The sequence below is a fragment of the Pseudophryne corroboree genome, chromosome 2 (genome assembly GCF_028390025.1).
Source record: "Pseudophryne corroboree isolate aPseCor3 chromosome 2, aPseCor3.hap2, whole genome shotgun sequence".
Taxonomy (NCBI): domain Eukaryota; kingdom Metazoa; phylum Chordata; class Amphibia; order Anura; family Myobatrachidae; genus Pseudophryne; species Pseudophryne corroboree.
This window is the reverse complement of record NC_086445.1, coordinates 41,758,854-41,783,356: the sequence shown is the minus strand read 5'-3', so window position 1 is coordinate 41,783,356 and position 24,503 is coordinate 41,758,854. Positions and strand designations below refer to the sequence as shown.

Sequence of the window (24,503 nt, the reverse complement as noted above, 5' to 3'; positions counted from 1 at the left end):
CTTCATCATCACAATTATTATTTTCATCATTATCATCATCATCATCATTTTCATCTTTAGAATTATCATCATCAACTTCATCACTATCACCATCTTCATCATCATTATCATCACCTTCATCATCATCATCATCACCATCCCCACCACTTTTACTCCCAAGAAGAGGCACTAGCTTTCTCTGCACCATTGCTAAAAGCATTCATGATTTGTAAATACAGAATATTACTGACGGATACATTTCATTCAAAGGAAAAGAAGATAGGCAAAGATGGCGCTCTTGCGGTTGTGGAACTGCAAGTCCCGGACCCAGCATGACCTACCAAGGCCGACCCTGGTCAGTTTGGTGCTCTAGGCAAGATTTTACTTGGTGCCTCCCTTACCAATCAAGGCAAGTTCAATCATCCTGTCTGAGTCCTCCACAGACTTATCAGTCTGCTGTCAGAAGACAATGCCCTCTACAAGAGTCATGAGCCTTTAAAATTTCCCCCACACCATCATTCATTATACCATCAGACCACTACACGGACAGAGCACACCTGCCGCATTACTTCGTCTGTACCCCTCTGTGTCCAGTTACATCATCCCGTAGGCTCCTTTTTACTGTACAACACCATTCCCTACCCGGGAAGTCCTCCAGAGCCAGCTACCTACAGTAGCTGCTGACTTCCTGGGGAGTGTTGAGGCAGTTCCTCTCATCCACTATAGTTGGGAATTTTTTGCTGGAGAAGGCGGTCTGGTCCCTTGCTCCCCTCCCAGTTGTTGTTAGCTGCAGGCATCCCTCCAGGGTTGCTCTTGTTGCACTTGCTCCTCCCTGGAGAGGCCTGGGTTCAGTGGCTGGTCAAGGTGGAACTTTTCTGGCAAGCTGCTGAGTGGCCAATCTGGGACAGCGCTGGACTGCAGTGAGCCAATCAATGCTCCGGGCAATGCTTTAGGGTGGAGATATGCAGACAAGCAGCCAAAACAGTGCTGTGGAATAAATGGCTAATGCATTTGGAATAGTGAGATTTATTAAATGCCTCCTTGTATGTAGGATCTCAAGCTCTCCAAGCTCCCTAGACTGTAGCCTGATCAGCTTATTGGGTAATCAGGGACTGCTGGATTGGTTGTTACTTTATCTCTCTCCATTTTATCTCTCTCCAATTTTTGATACATATTCCCCAAAGGTTGCACACGGCCCCCTCCTCTCTTACTGCACTCCTGCACGTTTACATGTTAGTGAAGTAGGGTCATGGTCATGCATCTTACAGAGTGTGCAATGTAGCAAGCAGAGAGGCTCCAAACACTCCATCCTTCAAACCAGTGCCGTAACTAGGCATTTTAGCGCTGTGTGCAAGATACAGCATTGGCACCCCCTATGCAAAATAGTGGCAGTGCGCGCCGTAGGCGCGCAAAAAATATATAGGGGCATGCCTTCATGGGAAGGGGCATGGACACAAAATAATACCAATTCATACTACGGTGCACAGTAGCGCCACTACACCAGGTAGAGACCCTTTTACACATTACGGCAGACAGCGTCCCCCTTTTTACACATTACGGCAGACAGCGTCCCACTTTTAACACATTACGGCAGACAGCGTCCTCCCTTTTTACACATTACGGCAGAAAGCGTCCCCCTTTTTACACATTACGGCAGACAGCATCCCCTTTTTACACATTACAGCAGACAGTGTCCCCCTTTTTACACATTACGGCAGACAGAGTCCCCTTTTTACACATTACGGCAGACAGCGTCCCCCTTTTTTCACATTACGGCAGACAGAGTTTCCTTTTTACACATTACGGCAGACAGCGTCCCCCTTTTTACACATTACGACAGACAGAGTCCCCTTTTTACACATTACGGCAGACAGCGTCCCCCTTTTTACACGTTACGGCAGCCAGTCCCCCTTTTTACACATTGCGGCAGATAGTGTCCCCCTTTTTACACATTGCAGCAGACAGAATAGATAGAGAGAGAGAGAGAGAGAGAGAGAGAGAGAGAGAGAGACTTACCATCTCTCCCCGCTGGCAGTCAGGCTCCTCGGTGCTGGCAGATCCCGGACAGGGGAGAAGGAGGAGGAGGGAGGGGAACTGGAGCCACTGCAGTGCTATGTAATTGGTGGAGGTGTCCCCTCACCTTCCGCATTGGCTGCCCGCCACCGCTGTGAATGCTGGGATGAGGGAAGCGCATTCACAGCAGCGCCGGGCAGCCAATGTGGAAGGAGAGGGGACTGCTGCAGCGGCGCCACTACGAATTACATAGCGCTGCTGCGACTCCAGTCCCCCTCCCTCCTTCTCCCCCCCTGCCTCCAGCGCTGCTGCTCTCCTCCCCTGCCTCCGGCTTCTCCAGCGCGGCGAACACAGCAGAGGCGGCTTGTAATGAGTCAATTTAACTCATTACAGTCCGCTGGCCGTTGCGCCCTCAGGGCGACTGCGCTGTGTGCCAGGCACACTTGGCACACACGTAGTTACGGTGCTGCTCCAAACTCAACCCTCACTGTGACATCCTCCCCTCTCTCTCTACCCTGGGGTGTGTATTCCGGGATCCGGTCTCTAGGTCGACAAGGCTGAGGTCGACCACTATTGGTCGATAGTAAGTAGGTCGACATGGTTTCTAGGTCAACGTGTACTAGGCCGACATGACAAAAGGTCGACATGAGTTATTCACATTTTTTTTTTAAACAATTTTACTTTTTCATACTTGACGATCCACTTGGACACAATTGGGAACGGTAACCTGTGCTGAGGCCAGTGGTACAGGAGCGAGGCACCTTGCCCGAAGTATGGCGAGCGAAGCAAGCCATGCGAGGGGACACGGTGCACTAATTGGGGTTCCCGGTCACTCTACGAAGAAAACCACACACAAAAAATGTTTTTTAAAAACCATGTCGACCTTTTTTCATGTCGACCCAGTACATGTCGACATATAGTCCCTGTCGACCTAGAAACCATGTCAACCTACTTACTGATGACCAATAGTGGTCGACCTAGACACTGTCGACCTAAGTCTATTCTATCTAACATACCACACCCGTGGATTCTATATGTGTGGAGTTTGTATGTTTCTATAAGTAATAGTCTTTCAGTACTGTATTATACATAAACCTTACACCTGGGCTAGAGCAGATTACAGATAGGAAAACGAAAATTTATGGTACAATAATGACATCAAATATTCAAATTCTAGTAGAAAAACAAGTACTTAGGGCGGGATGTAATGAAGTCCGGGTTCGGCGGCCGTGTGGGACGCCGGCCAAACTTGTACGTTTTTTTAAAGGGGTCAATCATGTGCAAGTCATGGTTCAGCCAGGCATCCAGCACAGCCGCCAAACCCGGACTTCGTTACATCCCGGCCTTAATGTCACATGCATGCAATCATATCAAACATGGCTGACTAAGGGTCTAATTCAGACCCGATCGCTGTTGTGCGAAATCGCGCAGCGGCCGATTATCGAATGACTGCGCATGCGTATGCACCGCAATGCGCAGACGCAAGCCCAAACCGCGACAGAATGGTGCAAAAATTTAGACCGCAAGGCGTACATACAAGGTGGTTGACAGGAAGAGGGCGTTTGTGGGTGGTAACTGCCCGTTTTCTGGGAGTGTCCGGAAAAACGCAGGCGATCCCAAGCATTTTCTGGGAGGGTGTGTGACGTCAGCTCCGCCCCCGATCAGCCTGTGTGTATGGCACTGTAGGAGTAAATCCTGGGCTACGCACACACTGCACACAGTGGTAGAATCATTAGATGGTGAGTGAAGTGAGAACGGATTTGCAGATGTCCGCTGTCTGGCGAAATATTCGCACGGCATACACATGCATTCGCACCCTTGCAGGGGGCGGGGTTTTCACTCTCTATGGGCGGCGACTATCTGATCACAAACGGCTGCAAATTTGCAGAGGGGAGATCAGGTGTGAATTAGGCCCCAATTGCTAAGCCAAATAATGAAACAGAGACTAGTAGCACATAAAGCAAAATACAGCCCGAATCCAGTAAGATTTCCTCCAGTACTTTACGAGAAAGTTGTACATTAGGGGAGTAATTCCGACCTGATCACATGCTAGGATTTTTGGCTGCACTGCCATCAGGTCATAACTGCGCATGTGTATGCACCGCACGGGTACAAAGCGGATCGTTGCTGAACGAAGGATTTTATGAAGAATCCAATCGCACAGCCTATCGCATGGTGATTGACAGGAAGAGGGCTGTTATGGGTGTCAACTGACCGTTTTCTGGGAGTGGCTGGAAAAACGCAGGCGTGTCAAAGCGTTTGCAGGGCGGGTGTCTGACGTTAATTACGGGACCGGACAGGCTGAAGCGATCGCAGCGGCTGAGTAAGTCTTGGGCAACTCAGAAACTACACAAGATCTTTTTAGTACCGCTCGGCTGCACATGCGATCACACACTTGCAAAGAGAAAATACACTCCCCTATAGGCGGCGACTATCTGCTCGCAGCGCTGCAAAAAAATAGCTAGCGAGCAATCAACTTGGAATGACCCCCTAGGACTGGTTGGGTACGAAATCCCAACATAGAAAATCCAGACAGATCCTGATAAGTATTTTAACCCTAATCCTAATCCTAACCCAATGCTCCCGCAGCCAAACCCTAACCGCACCTGCCCAACCTAGCCCTAATCCCCCCTCTCTCCCAGCCTAACCATACCCCTCCCCCTCTCTAGTGCATAACCCTAACCCCAACTCCACTAGGACAGTTACTATAACAAGGTTTTATCAGATACAAAAAATGGACAATACGATATATAAAAGCAGTAAAAGCAGGCAAAGTGCTAGCTCCAATGATTAATGATTTACTGCTGTCCATCATTGGGTTCAAGACCACCAAAATGCCATATACTGTACACAGGGGGTCATTCCGAGTTGATCGCTAGCTGCTGTTGTTCGCAGCGCAGCGATGAGGCTAAAAATCGGCACTACTGCGTATGCGTATGCACCGTAATGCGCACTTGCGCGATGCACGTGTACAAAGTCCTTTGTGGTTTTGCACAGGTTCTAGCGAAGCTTTTAGTCGCACAGGACAACGCAAGAAGATTGACATGAAGTGGGCATTTCTGGGTGTCAACCGACCGTTTTCTGGGAGTGTTTGGAAAAACGCAGGCGTGCCAGGGAATACGCAGGCGTGGCTGGGTGAACGCTGGGCGGGTGTGAGACGTCAAAAGCCAACCCTCCAACGTTAGAATCATCGCACACGAAGAGTAAGTCCTGGGCTTTTCTTGTTCTGCACAAAATGTTTTTGCAGGCGCTCTGCTGCACAGGCGTTCGCACTCCCCGGTGGGTGGCGACAATGCGTTTGCACGGCTGCTAAAAACTGCTAGCGAGCCATCAACTCAGAATGACCCCCACACAGTACGGTACTAGATCAATAAATATATATATGAGTATATACTACTAGGCCCTTCATGAATAAGTGCAGACATAAGCCACACTTACGGTCGCCCCCCGACTCATAAATTATGTCCGTAACCCTGTAGGGCTGTGTACAAAAATCCAAAAGTCTGGGTTATGATGGGGGAGAAATGGCACAGAGATGAGGTGTCATTTACCAGCCTTTCTATGCCGTTACATTTTGCCCCCCTTTATGTACTGACCCCCATGTGTTAGCCTGCTGTGGCACAGGTTTAGATATAACTAGCATGTAAAGACATGGGGGTAAATTTACTAAGATGGGAGTTCTATTTAAGATGGGATGTTGCCCATAGCAACCAATCAGATTCTACTTCTCATTTATCTAGCACAGAGGTTCTCAAACTCAGTCCTCAGGACCCTACACAGTGCATGTTTTGAAGGTAACCCAGCAGGTGCACAGGTGTATTAATTACTCACTGACACATTTTAAAAGGTCCACAGGTGGAGCTAATTATTTCACTTGCCATTCTGTGAGGAGACCTGCAAAACATGCACTGTGTGGCCCCCGAGGACCGAGTTTGAGAACCTCTGATCTAGCACCTTCTAGAAGATTATACCTGGAATCTGATTGGTTGCTATGGGCAACATCCCATCTTAAACAGAACTCCCATCTTAGTAAATTTACCCCATGTTAGTAAAACAAAATAAAGTTCCCAAAAATTATCTGTTAACCAGTTGGGGTAGACTAGTCAATAAAATAGTGTTCCCTGTAAAATTAACTATGTTTAAATATAAGTATAGAAATGAGAAATTACCCATCATTGCTATATCAGTGTCCCTTTAAATATTGTGACAGCAGGATTCCGCCCCTCTGCATTGTGACCTTGAATTGCAATGACCTTGTAATATAAAAACCACACAATAAAGTAACAATGTTTTCACGACAGCTACAAATACAGTGTCCCCATTGTCTTCCTCTGGAGGAGAAATAGTTGTGATTCAGGTATTTGGTGCCGGCAGTGTAATATTTCTGTTATATATTGTGGTCGATGTTTGACCTTGGTGTCCCTGTAGAGTATTCAGCAATGTGCGAGCATTTATTTGTCTGTAGCTGGGGTAGCCTGGAGTTTTTTCCCCTGTGGGCAAGTGTACGTGAGCCTTGTTCAGCAAATACCCTGATCAGTTGTATCCAAATTGTACAGCTGCAATACATGGGGCGACGGAACAATGTGTTCAGGAGACACTGCAGCTAAAAGTTTAAAATAATGTCCTGTATATACAGTAATACAGTGATCTATGACACAGGACAAACAACAACGTGTGACAGCAGAATGTGTCACCTTTACCGGCACTACCAGTCTTCTATAGACAGAATCATGCTTTACTGCCTTTTTCCCTAATATTTTGCTACTTTTTTGCTAATAATTTGTACGCGCCTAGAGCATATGCAAAAAGGGCGTGGCCTCAATAAAAGGGGAGTGGACTTGCAGGAAAAGACTACCTTATACACCACTTATGCCCCTGACGCTATATAATGCCCCACATAATAATACCCCTTACACATTATGCCCCATAGTTATGCCCCTGACACCAAATTAAGCCCCACACAGTAATGCCCCTTACACATTAGGGCACACAGTTATGTCCCTGACACACACACTCACCTTCTCTCAGGGAATGGTGCCACCGATCCCGTCCCCCCGTCTCTTTCTCCACCCTCTGGCAGGTGAGGGCAGATTTAGTCCCGGCACTTCTGGTTGTGGCTGTGAGCATCATGTCTCATATCAGGCAGCGGACATCTAGGCAGGGACCTTTTCATCTGTAATGCATGCGTACAATCAGTCCGCAGAAATACAGCTGCAGACAGTGGCCACGGCGCCCCGTGCGATCGCAACGCTTGCCCAGCCCAAGAAACGGGCCTGATCCGTGCAAATTTTGTGCAAATGAAAGTGCTATGTAAAGTATAGTACAGTAGTAACAGTAGTGTGATAAAACACTTGTGAACCCTTAGTACAAAATCTGGCGCCACTATAGTGAATATGTGTCACACTGAGAGCAAATCTCAGTAAGGAATCCTTGGCATTGTTCTGCACGATGATCGGACAGTGGGCCTGATTCACGTTTGTGCGCAGATGCAGATGCAATTCTCTAGGCTTCAGTACTATACTAATGTTAGTAAGTGAGGCTGCCATCCGGAAATGAAAAGAGACACCCACCGGATCCATCGCAGACTCATTCACAATTGTGTACCAATCCGCATCCTGTACACAAATACGGGGAACATCAAGGTTATGGAAAGGCCTATGGCCACACAGTCTAGACACAGCAGTTATGACGCTGGCGCCATGGTTTTGTATGTATGAGCTTGAAGCTGACGGCAGAAACACACGTTGAAAAAGACCATGACACTGGGCCGCCTTCAGTGTGGTGCTGGGGGCACAGCTGTCCCGGGCCCAGCCTCTCTGAAAAAGCAGGAAGGGCCTGGGCTGCTCATGCTGCCACCTGCCATGGCCGTCCCATTTGCTGTATTGAAAATGTCCATTCCAAAATGGCTGCCACCTCACAGGAGACAGTAAAGATACTAGAGGAGTAGCCTCTAGTATTTATAATAACTGTCTCCTCTGAGGCGGTGGACATTTTGGGATGGACGCTTTCAATAGTTTTAATTTGAAGCAGGCAGGTGCGAACAGCGGGAGTGTGGGGATGGGATGGAATCTCCTGACAACGCGCAGGTACTGTTATAATTACTGTGTGAGTCAGGGCCGGCTCCAGGCCTACTAGCACCCTGAGCGAGAAAATGTGAAAGCGCCCCCCCTCCCTCTCCTTGCGCGCGCCGAAGGCGCGCTCGCTCCTGGAAAAGTGGGCGTGGTCTCTGGAAAAGTGGGCGTGGCCTCGTAACTTCATATCACCAAACTATAAATAAATATATTTTCACACCCCCTCTACGCACACAATTAGCAGCCTTACACATAACAGCCACAGTAGTGTTCCTTACACATAATGTCTCCAGTATAGTGACAGATACACATAATGTGCAGTGCCAGATAGACATGATATGCAGTGCCAGCTACACATGACATGACCCCCAGCAGTGCCAGCTACACATGACATGCCCCCCAGCAGTGCCAGATACTTAAATGGCCACACAGTGCCAGATATGTCCCCACAGTTCCAGATACATAAATGACCCCACAGTGCAGATATGCCCCCACAGTGCCAGATACATAAATACCCCCACAGTGCCAGATACATAAATGCCCCCACAGTGCCAGATACATAAATGCTCCCACAGTGCAGATATGCCCCCACAGTGCCAAATACATAAATGCCCCCACAGTGCAGATATGCCCCCACAGTGTCAGATACATAAATGCCCCCACAATGCCAGATACATGCCCCCACAGTGCTGATATGCCCCCACAGTGCCAGATACATACATGCCCCCACAGTGCCAGATACATACATGCCCCCACAGTGCAGATATGCCCCCACAGTGCCAGATACATACATGCCCCCACAGTGCCAGATACATACATGTCCCCACAGTGCAGATATGCCCCCACAGTGCCAGATACATAAATGCCCCCACAGTGCCAGATACATAAATGCCCCCACAGTGCTGATATGCCCCCACAGTGCCAGATACATACATGCCCCCACAGTGGCAGATACATACATGTCCCCACAGTGGCAGATACATACATGTCCTCACAGTGCCAGATACATAAATGCCCTCACAGTGCCAAATACATAAATGCCCCCACAGTGCTGATATGCCCCCACAGTGCCAGATACATACATGCCCCCACAGTGCCAGATACATACATGTCCCCACAGTGCAGATATGCCCCCACAGTGCCAGATACATACATGTCCCCACAGTGCCAGATATGCCCCCACAGTGCCAGATACATACATGCCCCCACAGTGCAGATATGCCCCCACAGTGCAGCTATGCCCCCAAAGTGCTGCCAGATACACAAATGCCCCCACAGTGAATGCCAGATACACAAATGCCCCCACAGTGAATGCCAGATACACTAATGCCCCCACAGTGCTGCCAGATACACTAATGCCCCCACAGTGCTGCCAGATACAAAAATGCCCCCACAGTGCTGCCAGATACAAAATTGCCCGCACAGTGCTGCCAGATACAAAAATGCCCCCAGTGCCAGATAACTGTATCCAAGTGCGGAGAGGAACGGGCGGTGCGCAGTGTTCAGAATGCTGAGGTATGGGAGCTTTGCTCCCGGGACCTCAGCTACATGCAGGCAGCAGGGGATCGAGCTACGGCAGCAGGGGATCGAGCTACGGCAGCAGGGACAAAGGACACCCATACCGCCCTCAACCCCCGGATCAGACTCACCCGTGCATGACCCACCGCGATGTCTGCGGAGCTGCGGCTGCTCTCCGGCGCCGGTCATCTGAAATATGGCGCCGGTCCTCGAGCCAATCAGAGCTCGCGGCCCGGCAGCCAATCAGGAGCCGCTGCTGCCGGGCCGTGAGCCCTGATTGGCTGATGGCCGGCACCATGTTTGAAATGGGCAGCCGCCCTTAAATAGCTGGCGCCCTGTTCGGCCGCTCCAGTGGAACGTGCCTGGAGCCGGCCCTGGTGTGAGTAATAATATAATGACCATGGCATTAATGTGGGTGCATAATATGGTGTTAGAGGCATTACTGTGTGGGGCATAATATGGTGATGGGGCATAACTGTAGGGGGATAACATGGTGTCAGGCATGCTTACCGACATTCTGGCTGCTCTCTGCGGGAGAGAGCAGCCAGGTCGGCTCAGAGGGCGGCCAGGGGAGGCTGTGAAGTAAAGGAGGGGGTGGGCCGGAGGCGGGACGGGGGCGGAGCAAGGGCGGGGTCACTGTGACGCCTCCTTTAAGCCACTGCAGGGGAGGTTAGGGTTAGGCTGTGTGAGGGTACAGTTGGTGTTGGGCTGCAGGAGGGGTGAGTTAGGGTGCAGGAGGGGTGGGTTAGGATGTAGGAGGGGTGGGTTAGGAATGACTGCTGGGATTCTGCACTGGGAAATCGATACCAACTCGATGTAAGAGAAGGTGGAAAGTGTCATTTTGCTATATAAATACGTAACGATTTCACAGTCACCATACAATTGCATAGCGATAGAAACTCATTCAGCTATTGCTACAAAATGAGGGCACTTTAGTGGCTAATCGTGTTCTCCCACATCGGCAAAATTACTTGCCGGTATGTGTACAAACCTGCGACGGCCTAGGGTCCATCTGAGCAGGAGGCATCTCATGATGTTTGCAGTGGGGCCGGCCAGGAAACACAGCGCAGTGCATCAGCGCTGGTCTGACGTGTTGTGGGACTTGCAGGGAATGCTGGAGGGGGAGATGGTAATCAGGGGTGTATCTAGGGGTCTGAGCACCCCTGGCAAAGTAAGGGACTGGCGCCCCATATATTTGAAATAGGGAAGGTACATTTGCAAAAAAGGGACATGATCTTGTGGGAAAGGGGCATGACCATACAATAGTTCCCCCAATTCAAATTACGCTACACAGTAGTAACCCTTATACACATCATGCCCACACAGTAGCAGTCCCCTTTACACATTATGCCCACACAGTAATTCTTATAACACTGAGGAGACATCAGCAGTGCCTGGTCTGGCTGAGGAGGCAACGCCACCCAAGGCAAGGCAGTATAATCAAATAGTAGTGCAAAGAAGTGCAGCGCAGTGCACTACCCAGTGGTGCAAGTGAAAAAAAAAAAACTAGCGGTACTGTGTGCGCACACCAAAGGCGCGCACAAGTGGCCAATGAAAATGGGGGTGTGATACACATATGACCCCAATAGTGCAGTGCCAGATACACATAAGCCCCCAATAGTGCCAGATACACATATGCCCCCACAGTGCCAGATATGCCCCATGGTGTTAGGTATGCCCCCAAAGTGCCAGATACATATATGCCCCCACAGTGCCAGGTATGCCCCCACAGTGCCAAATACACATATGCCCTCACAGTGCCAGATATGTCACCACGCTGCCAGATATGCCCCCACATTGCCAGATACACATGTCCCCACGGTGCTAGATATGGCCTCATAGTGCCAGATATGCCCCATGGTGCTAGATATGCCCCCACGGTGCCAGATACACATATGCCCCCACAGTGCCAGATAAGCCCCCACAGTCATATAGTCATAGTCCCCATCCCCCTCCCAGCACATAGCCATAGCCCCCATCTCCCCAAGCAATAGCCGTAGTCCCCCAAACACATAGCCATAGTCATACAGTAGTCCCCACCAGTGACGTGCGGTGGGGTGAGGCATGTTCCTGGTCCCCACCCCCCTCCCATCACATAATAATAGTTCCCTGCCAGCATAGATAGCCATAGTCCCCCTCCCTGCATATACCCCTCCCCAAGCACATAGCCATAGTCCCCCTCCCCCTCCCAGCACATAGCTGTAGTCCGCCCCTTAGCACATAATAGTAGTCTCCCCCACTCCCAGCACATACATAGCCTCCCCACACAGCACATAGCCCTAGTCCCCACCCACAACATCCCTGCAGATAGCCATAGAGTCTGGCAATACCTGCTGTGCCGAGCTGCCTGGGATGGAGGGCGGAGGATCGCTCTTCAGGCAGGAGCTGGTGCCGGTGTCCGGCACCGCACCCAACTACATGAAGAAACTGAAAATAAACTACAGCTCCCAGCAGCCCTTGCCACCGGGAACACCCGACAGCAAGGGCTGCTGGGAGTTGTAGTTTATTTTCAGTTTCCCTGTAGTGCATTGCGGTGCCAGACACCGGCGCCAGTTCCTGCCTGCTGAACGATGCTCCGCCCTCCATCCCAGGCAATGCACAGGCAGCTCGGCACAGCAGGTATTGCCAGACACTACGGCCGAAGGGATTCCAACCATTGGCCGAGGGTGGCACCATCAGGCGGCAGCCCCTGCTCGCTGGCGCCCCTGGTGAGTGCCATCCTGGCCAATGGGTAGATACGCCCCTGATGGTAATACATCTTTGCGTTACTGCTTCCTACTTCCCCTCTTACAGAGGCAGGCCAGGAAGAGCCGCTATAGTACATCTGCCCCTTTCACATGTGGAGGGGAATGTAATAGGGTGTGAGAATCAGAAAGTGAGAGATTTTGGGAGATTTCCCCTGGATTTTTTTTTTAAAGTGGCAATTATTTACACGGCAAAACTAGGTTGATTTTCCCATGTAAACGATTGCCATTTTAAAACAAACAGGAGAAATCTCCCAAAATCTCTCACTTTCTGATTCTCACACCCTATTACATTCCCCCCATGGTCTATGGCCCTAATTCAGACCCGATCGCTGGTACAACAGCAAATGCAGCCTGAAGCCCTTTCTGCAGCGGCCACACTGCGCGTGCGCACCAGGTCCTCATTCCGAGTTGATCGCTCGCTTGCTGCTTTTAGCAGCAGTGCAGACGCTAGGTCGCCGCCCTCTGGGAGTGTATCTAAGCTTAGCAGAAGTGCGAACGAAAGATTAGCAGAACGGGTGGTCTTCAGTATGCCGGCTGTCGGGATCCCGGCGCACAGTATACCGGTGCCGGAATCCCGACAGCCAGCATACCGACACTTATTCTCCCTCGTGGGGGTCCACGACCCCCCTGGAGGGAGTATAAAATAGCGCGGCGCCACCGTGCCCCCAGCGTGGCGAGCGCAGCGAGCCCACAAGGGGCTCATTTGCGCTTGCCACACTGTCGGTAAGCCGGCGGTCGGGCTCCCGGAGCCGGTATGCTGGTCGCCGGGAGCCCAACCGCCGGCATACCATACTCAGGGGTGTCAGAACATTTTTAGGTTGGGGGGGGGGCAAGATATAAATTCAGTTTGGCGCCCCTAGCTTCCCAGCACACTGCGACAGTGGTGACATGCTAATCATATGTGTGGGTGCATCATTATTATATTATTAGGTGACTGGATGACAGGGGTTCAGCAGGTATATGACAGTTTTGGTGGCAAATTTAAAGCTGACCTCCGCTCCAAACATCAGGCAGAGCACCACCAGCAGTAGGTTCTTGCCCAGGCTATCCGGACATGCAGCGTCTGCTGGCAGGTCCCTGTCCCCCAGCTTCCCCTGGCGTTCCTCCGCAGAAAAACCTGATCTCAAGCAGTGACACCAGCAGCAGGACCAGGCTCTCACTGAGCCGCCCCCTGCGGGCAAGAAGGACGTGCACTCTGTTCCCCCATTGCTGTCCTGGGGTACACCACTCCATACAGCCAGTCCGAGTAGCAGGACATGCTTCCTTCAGTCAACAGCACGGCTCCGCTGCCTTCCTGGCGGAAGATCAAATACATGGTCCGTGTGTCTGTCAGTCAGCAGGTGGGGGGAGCAGAGCCGGCCCTAACCAATTTGATGCCCTATACAAGATTTTGACAATTGCCCCCTAGCACTGCCACTAGTTCCGCCTCTTGCACCCATTTCCCAGCACCATCACCCATAGCAGTCTTCACTTTGGTGCCCTGTGCCAGTAAGAGCATTGGTGCCCCCACCCCATACATTTTAAATAGGAATAGCGTATGCCTTCAGCGCGCACACTGAAAAAGAGGCATGTTCTTGCTGGGAAGGGGTGCAGACACACAATAGTACCCCCAATTCAAATTATGTCACACAGTAGTGCAACCTTATTTACATCATACAGTATCACACGATAGTGTCCCGTATTCAGGTTACATCACATAATAGTATCCCTTAACAATATGCACGTTACTCCTCACAGTAGTGCCTCTTATTCACATTACACCACACCGTATTACTCCATATTTACATTACACCACACAGTAGTGCCCTTTCTACATGTTACATAACACAGTAGTGCACCTTATACACATAATGCCACACATTAGTAATGCCCTTATACACATATTGCCACTCAGTAATGACCCTTACACATATGCCACACATTTTTTAATGGCCTCTTACACATAATGTCCCCATACACAGGGTACTCCGACCCAATTTCAATGCTGCTCTCTCATACATAATGGATAGCCAACGCCAACAACAGAAAAAAAACAAAAACAAAAAACAAAGAGAGAGAGAGAGAGAGCACAAAAAGAATGGATAAACATATATTAAATAATGATAATTACATTTATATTAAGTATACACTAGAGATGTGCACTTGAAATTTTTCGGGTTTTGTGTTTTGGTTTTGGGTTCGGTTCCGCGGCCGTGTTTTGGGTTCGACCGCGTTTTGGCAAAACCTCACCGAATTTTTTTTGTCGGATTCGGGTGTGTTTTGGATTCGGGTGTTTTTTTCAAAAAACACTAAAAAACAGCTTAAATCATAGAATTTGGGGGTCATTTTGATCCCAAAGTATTATTAACCTCAAAAACCATAATTTCCACTCATTTTCAGTCTATTCTGAACACCTCACACCTCACAATATTATTTTTAGTCCTAAAATTTGCACCGAGGTCGCTGGATGACTAAGCTAAGCGACCCTAGTGGCCGACACAAACACCTGGCCCATCTAGGAGTGGCACTGCAGTGTCACGCAGGATGGCCCTTCCAAAAAACACTCCCCAAACAGCACATGATGCAAAGAAAAAAAGAGGCGCAATGAGGTAGCTGTGTGAGTAAGATAAGCGACCCTAGTGGCCGACACAAACACCTGGCCCATCTAGGAGTGGCACTGCAGTGTCACGCAGGATGGCCCTTCCAAAAAACACTCCCCAAACAGCACATGACGCAAAGAAAAAAAGAGGCGCAATGAGGTAGCTGTGTGAGTAAGATAAGCGACCCTAGTGGCCGACACAAACACCTGGCCCATCTAGGAGTGGCACTGCAGTGTCACGCAGGATGGCCCTTCAAAAAAATACTCCCCAAACAGCACATGACGCAAAGAAAAATGAAAGAAAAAAGAGGTGCAAGATGGAATTGTCCTTGGGCCCTCCCACCCACCCTTATGTTGTATAAACAGGACATGCACACTTTAACCAACCCATCATTTCAGTGACAGGGTCTGCCACACGACTGTGACTGAAATGACGGGTTGGTTTGGACCCCCACCAAAAAAGAAGCAATTAATCTCTCCTTGCACAAACTGGCTCTACAGAGGCAAGATGTCCACCTCATCATCATCCTCCGATATATCACCGTGTACATCCCCCTCCTCACAGATTATCAATTCGTCCCCACTGGAATCCACCATCTCAGCTCCCTGTGTACTTTGTGGAGGCAATAGCTGCTGGTCAATGTCTCCACGGAGGAATTGATTATAATTCATTTTAATGAACATCATCTTCTCCACATTTTCTGGAAGTAACCTCGTACGCCGATTGCTGACAAGGTGAGCGGCGGCACTAAACACTCTTTCGGAGTACACACTTGTGGGAGGGCAACTTAGGTAGAATAAAGCCAGTTTGTGCAAGGGCCTCCAAATTGCCTCTTTTTCCTGCCAGTATAAGTACGGACTGTCTGACGTGCCTACTTGGATGCGGTCACTCATATAATCCTCCACCATTCTTTCAATGGGGAGAGAATCATATGCAGTGCCAGTAGACGACATGTCCGTAATCGTTGGCAGGTCCTTCAGTCCGGACCAGATGTCAGCATCAGCAGTCGCTCCAGACTGCCCTGCATCACCGCCAGCGGGTGGGCTCGGAAATCTGAGCCTTTTCCTCGCACCCCCAGTTGCGGGAGAATGTGAAGGAGGAGATGTTGACAGGTCGCGTTCCGCTTGACTTGACAATTTTCTCACCAGCAGGTCTTTGAACCCCAGCAGACTTGTGTGTGCCGGAAAGAGAGATCCAAGGTAGGTTTTAAATCTAGGATCGAGCACGGTGGCCAAAATGTAGTGCTCTGATTTCAACAGATTGACCACCCGTGAATCCTTGTTAAGCGAATTAAGGGCTCCATCCACAAGTCCCACATGCCTAGCGGAATCGCTCTGTGTTAGCTCCTCCTTCAATGTCTCCAGCTTCTTCTGCAAAAGCCTGATGAGGGGAATGACCTGACTCAGGCTGGCAGTGTCTGAACTGACTTCACGTGTGGCAAGTTCAAAGGGCAGCAGAACCTTGCACAACGTTGAAATCATTCTCCACTGCGCTTGAGACAGGTGCATTCCACCTCCTATATCGTGCTCAATTGTATAGGCTTGAATGGCCTTTTGCTGCTCCTCCAACCTCTGAAGCATATATAGGGTTGAATTCCACCTCGTTACCACTTCTTGCTTCAGATGATGGCAGGGCAGGTTCAGGCGTTTTTGGTGGTGCTCCAGTCTTCTGTACGTGGTGCCTGTACGCCGAAAGTGTCCCGCAATTCTTCTGGCCACCGACAGCATCTCTTGCACGCCCCTCTCGTTTTTTAAATAATTCTGCACCACCAAATTCAAGGTATGTGCAAAACATGGGACGTGCTGGAATTTGCCCATATTTAATGCACACACAATATTGCTGGCGTTGTCCGATGCCACAAATCCACAGGAGAGTCCAATTGGGGTAAGCCATTCTGCGATGATCTTCCTCAGTTGCCGTAAGAGGTTTTCATCTGTGTGCGTATTCTGGAAACCGGTGATACAAAGCGTAGCCTGCCTAGGAAAGAGTTGGCGTTTGCGAGATGCTGCTACTGGTGCCGCCGCTGCTGTTCTTGCGGCGGGAGTCCATACATCTACCCAGTGGGCTGTCACAGTCATATAGTCCTGACCCTGCCCTGCTCCACTTGTCCACATGTCCGTGGTTAAGTGGACATTGGGTACAACTGCATTTTTTAGGACACTGGTGAGTCTTTTTCTGACGTCCGTGTACATTCTCGGTATCGCCTGCCTAGAGAAGTGGAACCTAGATGGTATTTGGTAACGGGGGCACACTACCTCAAGAAATTGTCTAGTTCCCTGTGAACTAACGGCGGATACCGGACGCACGTCTAACACCAACATAGTTGTCAAGGCCTCAGTTATCCGCTTTGCAACAGGATGACTGCTGTGATATTTCATCTTCCTCGCAAAGGACTGTTGGACAGTCAATTGCTTGGTGGAAGTAGTAAAAGTGGGCTTACGACTTCCCCTCTGGGATGACCATCGACTCCCAGCAGCAACAACAGCAGCGCCAGCAGCAGTAGGCGTTACACGCAAGGATGCATCGGAGGAATCCCAGGCAGGAGAGGACTCGTCAGAATTGCCAGTGACATGGCCTGCAGGACTATTGGCATTCCTGGGGAAGGAGGAAATTGACACTGAGGGAGTTGGTGGGGTGGTTTGCGTGAGCTTGGTTACAAGAGGAAGGGATTTACTGGTCAGTGGACTGCTTCCGCTGTCGCCCAAAGTTTTTGAACTTGTCACTGACTTATTATGAATGCGCTGCAGGTGACGTATAAGGGAGGATGTTCCGAGGTGGTTAACGTCCTTACCCCTACTTATTACAGCTTGACAAAGGCAACACACGGCTTGACAAATGTTGTCCGCATTTCTGGTGAAATACTTCCACACCGAAGAGCTGATTTTTTTTGGTATTTTCACCAGGCATGTCAACGGCCCTATTCCTCCCACGGACAACAGGTGTCTCCCCGGGTGCCTGACTTAAACAAACCACCTCACCATCAGAATCCTCCTTGTCAATTTCCTCCCCAGCGCCAGCAACACCCATATCCTCCTCATCCTGGTGTACTTCAACACTGACATCTTCAATCTGACTATCAGGAACTGGACTGCGGGTGCTCCTTCCAGCACTTGCAGGGGGCGTGCAAATGGTGGAAGGCGCATGCTCTTCACGACCAGTGTTGGGAAGGTCAGGCATCGCAACCGACACAATTGGACTCTCCTTGTGGATTTGGGATTTCGAAGAACGTACAGTTCTTTGCTGTGCTTTTGCCAGCTTGAGTCTTTTCATTTTTCTAGCGAGAGGCTGAGTGCTTCCATCCTCATGTGAAGCTGAACCACTAGCCATGAACATAGGCCAGGGCCTCAGCCGTTCCTTGCCACTCCGTGTCGTAAATGGCATATTGGCAAGTTTACGCTTCTCCTCCGACAATTTTATTTTAGATTTTTGAGTCCTTTTTTTACTGATATTTGGTGTTTTGGATTTTACATGCTCTGTACTATGACATTGGGCATCGGCCTTGGCAGACGACGTTGCTGGCATTTCATCGTCTCGGCCATGACTAGTGGCAGCAGCTTCAGCACGAGGTGGAAGTCGATCTTGATCTTTCCCTAATTTTGGAACCTCAACATTTTTGTTCTCCATATTTTAATAGGCACAACTAAAAGGCACCTCAGGTAAACAATGGAGATGGATGGATACTAGTATACTTATGGATGACGAGCGACTGCCGACACAGAGGTAGCTACAGCCGTGGACTACCGTACTGTGTCTGCTGCTAATATAGACTGGATGATAATGAGATAAAATTAAAATATATATATATATCACACTAGTACTGCAGCCGGACAGGTATATATTATGTAATGACGGACCTGCTGGACACTGTCTGTCAGACTCAGCACTGCAGACTCCTAAAGTAAGCTACTAGTATCAAGAAGATAGAAAAAAAAAAACCACGGGTAGGTGGTATACAATTATGGATGGACGAGCGACTGCCGACACAGAGGTAGCTACAGCCGTGGACTACCGTACTGTGTCTGCTGCTAATATAGACTGGATGATAATGAGATAAAATTAATATATATATATATATCACACTAGTACTGCAGCCGGACAGGTATATATTATGTAATGACGGACCTGCTGGACACTGTCTGTCAGCACTGCAGACTCCTAAAGTAAGCTACTAGTATCAAGAAGATAGAAAAAAAAAAACACGGGTAGGTGGTATACAATTATGGATGGACGAGCGACTACCGACACAGAGGTAGCTACAGGCGTGGACTACCGTACTGTGTCTGCTGCTAATATAGACTGGATGATAATGAGATAAAATTAAAATATATATATATATCACACTAGTACTGCAGCCGGACAGGTATATATTATGTAATGACGGACCTGCTGGACACTGTCTGTCAGACTCAGCACTGCAGACTCCTAAAGTAAGCTACTAGTATCAAGAAGATAGAAAAAAAAAACCACGGGTAGGTGGTATACAATTATGGATGGACGAGCGACTGCCGACACAGAGGTAGCTACAGGCGTGGACTACCGTACTGTGTCTGCTGCTAATATAGACTGGATGATAATGAGATAAAATTAAAATATATATATATATATCACACTAGTACTGCAGCCGGACAGGTATATATTATGTAATGACGGACCTGCTGGACACTGTCTGTCAGCACTGCAGACTCCTAAAGTAAGCTACTAGTATCAAGAAGATAGAAAAAAAAAACCACGGGTAGGTGGTATACAATTATGGATGGACGAGCGACTGCCGACACAGAGGTAGCTACAGGCGTGGACTACCGTACTGTGTCTGCTGCTAATATAGACTGGATGATAATGAGATAAAATTAAAATATATATATATATATATATATATATATCACACTAGTACTGCAGCCGGAAAGGTATATATTATGTAATGACGGACCTGCTGGACACTGTCTGTCAGACTCAGCACTGCAGACTCCTAAAGTAAGCTACTAGTATCAAGAAGATAGAAAAAAAAAAACCACGGGTAGGTGGTATACAATTATGGATGGACGAGCGACTGCCGACACAGAGGTAGCTACAGCCGTGGACTACCGTACTGTGTCTGCTGCTAATATAGACTGGATGATAATGAGATAAAATTAAAATATATATATATCACACTAGTACTGCAGCCGGACAGGTATATATTATGTAATGACGGACCTGCTGGACACTGTCTGTCAGCACTGCAGACTCCTAAAGTAAGCTACTAGTATCAAGAAGATAGAAAAAAAAAAAACCACGGGTAGGTGGTATACAATTATGGATGGACGAGCGACTGCCGACACAGAGGTAGCTACAGCCGTGGACTACCGTACTGTGTCTGCTGCTAATATAGACTGGATGATAATGAGATAAAATTAAAATGTATATATATATCACACTAGTACTGCAGCCGGACAGGTATATATTATGTAATGACGGACCTGCTGGACACTGTCTGCAGAATGCGTTTATAAAAACACCACACGACGAGTGTTTAACTTTTTCAGGCAGACAATCACAATATACTGGTGGTCAGCAGACAATCACAATACTGGTGGTCAGTGGTCACTGGTCAGTCACACTGGCAGTGGCACTCTGGCAGCAAAAGTGTGCACTGTACTTAAAATATGTACTCCTGCTATAACTGCTCCCCAGTCTCCCCCACAATTAAGCTGTGTGAGCAGTGAGCACTCAGCACAGTCAGATAATGATATACAGTATTACACATGATGCAGCACACTGGGCTGAGCACAGATATGGTATGTGACTGTGTCACACTGTGTATCGGTTTTTTTCAGGCAGAGAACGGATTAATTAAACTGGTGGTCACTGGTCACACTATCAGCAGCAAGTAGTACTCCTCCTAATAATATGCTCCCCAAAATTTGTGTCTCTCTCTAGTACTCTAATCTAAACGGAGAGGACGCCAGCCACGTCCTCTCCCTATCAATCTCAATGCACGTGTGAAAATGGCGGCGACGCGCGGCTCCTTATATAGAATCCGAGTCTCGCGATAGAATACGAGCCTCGCGAGAATCCGACAGCGGGATGATGACGTTCGGGCGCGCTCGGGTTAACCGAGCAAGGCGGGAAGATCCGAGTCGCTCGGCCCCGTGTAAAAAAACCTGAAGTTCGTGCGGGTTCGGATTCCGAGGAACCGAACCCGCTCATCTCTAGTATACACCAGAGCCAATAAAAAAAGAAACAAAAAATAGTAAATTGTAAAAATCCTATAGCTACTACAGTGACAGACAACCATCCACCAAAAATACTTTCAAATGTCTCAGAGCTGATATGTCTATGTACTCTGATAGAAACAGTGGGGTAAATTTACTAAGATGGGACTTCTATTTAAGATGGGATGTTGCCCATAGTAACCAATCAGATTCTTCTTCTTATTTATCTAGCACAGAAGATAATACCTGGAATCTGATTGGTTGCTATGGGCAACATCCCATCTTAGTAAATTTCCTCCAATGTATCCAGTGAAGAGACAGTTACATATATTGCACTTACTGTATCTTTGTAACCACTGTAGCACTTTGTAGATAAGTACAGAATCTTAGGCAACATATAGTCTGTTGCAACTAATCTCATATAACTGAAAATAAGCCACATATATGAAGAAAAGTCAGGACATTAATTGACACTCACCACCTTTCTAATATCCCTTTCACATTGCAAATGTCGGATCCCACCCGGTAATTGGAAACGGGTCCTTACCGGGTGGGACCCAGCATTTGACCCTACGCGCTGCCATCCCGACCCGACATAAAGCCAGGTCGGGTCGCTATCCAGGGGCGGAGATTGCAGCATCATCGGGGGCGGCGCTGGAGATGAGCTCATCGCCTCTCCCTATATAGTGAACGGGTCCCAGGTCGCATCGACCCGGCAACCAGTTCACACTGCCACTGACCCGGAATTCAACCCGGGAGTAATACTGCTTTATTCCCGGGTTGAATTATCAGGTCAGGTGACCCGGGAATTTGCCATGGGCCCTTTCACATCGTACAGCAACCCGTGTCAACCCGGCAATGACTCTCATTCCGAGTTGATCGCTCGCTAGCTGCTTTTAGCAGCATTGCCCATGCTAAGCCGCCGCCCTCTGGGAGTGTATCTTAGCTTAGCAGAATAGCGAACGAAAGATTCGCAAAATAGCGAAAATAAATTTCTTAGCAGTTTCTGAGTAGCTCCAGACCTACTCACAAATAGCGATCAGTTCAGGCCGTTTCGTTCCTGGTTTGACGTCACACACACTCCCAGCGTCAGGCCAACCACTCCCCCGTTTCTCCAGACACTCCCGCGTTTTGCCTGTCACGCCTGCGTTTTTCCGCACACTCCCAGAAAATGGCCAGTTTCCGCCCAGAAACACCCACTTCCTGTCAATCACACTCCGATCACTTCAACGATGAAAATTCTTTGTTCGGCCGTGAGTAAATCTACTAAGTTTTGAGCAAATTTACTTAGCGCATGCGCACTGCGTACCATGCCCATGCGCATTTTTGCCTTAATCGCACCGTAGCGAAAATCGGCAACGAGCGAACAACTCAGAATGACCACCAATATACCGGGTTGATACCGAGTTATTTGTGCAGTGTGATAGGGGTATAATAAAACAATCACGATATATGCGCCTACTTGCAGACCAGAATATCTGGATAGTTTGGAATCTAAGGTTGTCGGTTGGTGCTTGAGTCGCTAGACACAGGGAGGCACAGAATGTCATACAGACATGGGTAGGGGGGCACAGGGTGACACACACACACACAAGGGCAGTGGGCACAGGGTGTCTAACACCAGGGAGGGGGGGGCGGGGAGGGGGCACTGAGTGCCACACATGCAGAGGTGCAGGGGGTGCAAAAAGCATTAACCATATGGGGGATGGGGGCACAGCGTGTCACAAACACAGGAGCAGGGGTTCCACACATGGGGGCACAAAATGTCATACACACAGGGGTAGGGGGGCACAGGGTGACACACAAAGTCAGAGGGTGTAGGGGGCCAGACAATAGGGTGAGGGGGTAAGAGGGTGCCACATACACAAGGTGGAGAGTACAGGGGGCCATACACAGGGGGGTGGGGGCAGTAGGGCACAAGGCGTCTCACACACACACACACACACAGACACACACACACACACACACACACACACGGAGCCACACACCAGGGTAAGGGGCGTAGAGGATGACACACACACAAGGCAGGGGGTACAGGGGGCCACACACAGGGGGGTGCAGGGCAGGAGGGTACAAGGTGTCACATACACACACACAGGGGGCCACACACCAGGTTGAGGCGGGGTAGAGAGTGGCACACACACACATAAGGCATGGTACAGGGGGCCACACACAGGGGGTTGGGGGGGGGGGGGGGGGGCAGGCGGTCACAGGGCTGATCTCTCCCATTCCCCTCATACTCTGCAAGCGACTCACCGGCTCTGTCACTTCCAGCCTTCCCGCCTTGTGTCCCAAAGACAGGATTCCGCTCATCATCTCCAGCAGTGCCTCCTGTGGTGAGCTGGGTAATTGATAAGAAAGGTGTTTCACCACAGGTGATGGCAATCATACATTACCAGGAAAGTCCAGGAACAGAGCATTTTCTCCCTCATGGAGAGGGTCAGGTAGGCAAGTATGGGTAGGCGTGCTCTGCACCATGACAACAGGAAAGGAGGCAGCAGAAGTGCCAGGAGAGCTACCACACAGCCCAGCGCGACAAACCTGTCCGCCAAGCCTGCATGCAGGGAGAGAGGGTGGGATTACGCGAGGTGCAGAAGGAGATGCACGCAGGTTCAAAGGTACTCATGGGTGAGGGTTAGCTCTGCAGAGTCAGCGGGTGCCACTAGCTCCGTCTTTTGGCGGCGGGTCCTAGTGCCCGCCGGCTCTATTCAACGGAGGCAGTACAAACTGCTGATCTCCTTTTAAAAAAAGGCCCGCGTACCCCCCTTCCCCACTCTTGGACCCGCCACTGTCGAGGAGGACATGCCTGGAACTGTGCCCGGGAATGAGATGCAGAGGCCGACCTCTGCTTCACCCCCCACGGGGCGCGGAGCGGCGCTGCTGGAGGAGAGAGGGTGCCGGGGCCGCCTAAGGAGTCGGGTGGCTCAGATCTTCGGCACGGGGGGGGGGGTGTTTGTATAGATGCAGCGTAATGTGACCGGGTGCAGGTGGAGCGGCGGCCTCTGAAGTCCTGGGTCATGGCAGCCGCATCCCTGCACCAAAGAAAGTCACGCCACTGCCTGTACCCTCGCCGCCCTGCAATAGCAGCCATTGGAGGCATTGTCCACACACATCCCTCATATCATCCTGCTAAGCCGGCTCTGGCGGTGAGCATCCTGGGTGTGGGGACCAGAGAGGAGTATATGGTGATGGCCACTCCTCACGTGCGGCAGCAGTGGGTGACCAGCGCTCTGAGTGCTGGTGTGATGGTCTGAGCGGGGGCAGAGGCTAGTACGCAGGTTTACTCATATCGGTGCCTCTCTTATGTTTGGGGGGAGCGAGCTGCCCCCCTCATTCCGACGCCTCTGACCATACTACACCCAGCAGAACAGTTTCTGAGTAGCTGCAGACCTACTCCTTCCTTGC

General features: G+C 49.7%; 1 protein-coding gene across 1 annotated transcript in view; it reads right to left on the bottom strand.

Annotated features, from left to right (window-relative positions):
* The window catches only part of GDPD5 (glycerophosphodiester phosphodiesterase domain containing 5), a 307,956-nt gene that overhangs the window by 254,725 nt on the left and 28,728 nt on the right, over nt 1–24,503 (bottom strand). The window lies entirely within an intron of this gene.